Source organism: Triticum dicoccoides, chromosome 1B (genome assembly GCF_002162155.2).
Source record: "Triticum dicoccoides isolate Atlit2015 ecotype Zavitan chromosome 1B, WEW_v2.0, whole genome shotgun sequence".
In the NCBI taxonomy this organism is placed as follows: domain Eukaryota; kingdom Viridiplantae; phylum Streptophyta; class Magnoliopsida; order Poales; family Poaceae; genus Triticum; species Triticum dicoccoides.
In genome coordinates this window covers 684,968,947-684,971,215 of record NC_041381.1, presented here as the reverse complement: position 1 = coordinate 684,971,215, position 2,269 = coordinate 684,968,947, and positions in this window count along the sequence as shown.

Sequence of the window (2,269 nt, the reverse complement as noted above, 5' to 3'; positions counted from 1 at the left end):
AAGTTTATAATAAATTTGATCCTTTTCGCAAAAAAAAACTTAAAGGTTTAGTCTGGCTTCTGCAACCATTTTTGCAGATGTTTGTACAATTGCTCTCCAAATTTTAAAATGATCATGTATGGACATTCTCTCATGCATGGTTGATAAACACCCTTCTGAATACAAAATTGCCATGCTTCTTCTTTTGTATCAGGAGGGAGTTCATAAATTTGTCGGCCCTTACAGGGTCCTTTTCATAAGTTGTGCTTCCATTTCTACTTTGTTCCGCGACTTCTCCCAATGCCACAACCTCTTGATAATAAGTATTGTTATTTGCAATAGGTTGCTCCTTGTATGGATTTACATTTTTTACGCCGGTAATGTTGAAGGTTGAAGTCAAAGAAATTGGCTTGAAAAAGGAATTTATCCCTTTAATTGTTGTTGTCTTTTGTTTCATCTTTGACTTATCTACCAAAAAGAAACTTGATTATTAAATTAATGCATTGTTTAGTACATAATACTAATTGACCAAACTAAGATTGTATAATTCATAACAGAAATCCTAATAGCTGCAAGCATGCAATGGCACATTCTTCCTCTGTCTGATCTTGAAGACCGTACGTGTCAATTCAACTTACTTGTGTGCACCGTGAACTCAAGGGAGTAGAATTTTACAAACTACTCATTTCTCACTTAAAATCTTCATGGGTTACAGTCCACGGAGCACCATGAACTTTTTTTTAACACAGTACAACGGGTGCATCATAGACTTGAAGATTTCCACCTAATGCACTTCATCAGTGTCGCACCTCTTTTTACCTGATCATTAGTAAAATAAAAATCACTTTTAGTGCTTGAACAATTTCCCTTCTCCCGGCACTTGAACTTGTGGGTTCCGAAATATAATGGAGCCCTGTGATCAATCGCTTCTCTCTCACAGCACAACAATTCAATGTGGCAAACAAAAAAAGGTGGGCAAATGCAAAAATGATGCCAAAAGCAAGGTGTCTACCACTGCTTGATGGAAGATCTTTGGTCTCTCGGCTTGTCCTCTTTGTTTGGGTTGTCGTTGTGGTTTGAGAGGTGCTTGATGTCTTGTGTCGAGGTGTTCTCGTGGGGAGTCACTCGGTGTAGTAGCAGTGAAGGGGTTTGTGGATATTGTGTATTTGGAGAGTTTGACAGGCCGCCTGTATGGTTGTGGGGTTTCATGTCGTGGGAGTAGTTTGTTCGTGCTTCGTTTGTATTGGTTTTCGCCCGTTTTTTCGTAAATTAACCGGCAATTCTCTTCTTCTTAACTAATCGATGAGGCAAAACTTTTGCCTTCGTTTCAAAAAAAAAAAAATCAATGTGGCTGCACATTTCCTCTCCCATTCTTGCACGGAAGTGTATACGAGATAGTAACATAATTTTTGTTTATGCTATCATCTGGTGGTCCGGCCAAATACGAAACTGCTTCACACACGATAAACTTTTGGACGATCTGTGCACGATTAAAGAATCCACCGGCCGTTGCTCTGCCGTGAACAAGATTGCACGGCTGGATTCAATCGTCGGCTGCAAATCGTCCAAATAATGTCGTCTGGATAGCACTGCTCGGCCAAATAATGCGCAACTGCACAAATTTGGTCACCGATTTTTGAGATTTATAATCAGTACAAAATGAAAATGATTGGTCCATTATCATTACTAGCAAACATGCCCGTGCGTTGCAACGGGAGAGAAAAAATTTACACGCTATCCAAATAAGTTTGAATCAATACCCTGACATACGAGCGTCATCTATTTTAACACAATGACTCGCCATGTTGCAAACATGTTTTATAATTTGCGAACAATTATAAAATTACTAATATTTTTTAAACAACAACAATAGGCTAGAGGTGAAACCCATAAAATCTCGCGACCAACTTATGACTCTGGCACATGGATAGCAAGCTTTCACTCACCCCTGTCCATAGCTAGTTCTTTGGTGATACTCCAATCCTTCAGGTCTTTTTTAACGGACTCCTCTCATGTTAAATTCGGTCTATCCTGACCTCTCTTGACATTAAAATCACTAATATTTTTTAAAACTGCGAAAATTTTATGATTTCCCACACCATTTTTGAATTCGCAAACATTTTATGATTTCTCAAACATGTTTTTCAAAACTTGCAATGTTTTGAAATTTGAAAATATCGAATTAATTTAAAGAAGAAAAAAAGAAATGAGAAAAGAAAAGAAAAGACAAAAGACGAAATGAAAAAAATAGGGGAGTCATGCCCTGCGGGCCGGCCCGTGAACGCGCACT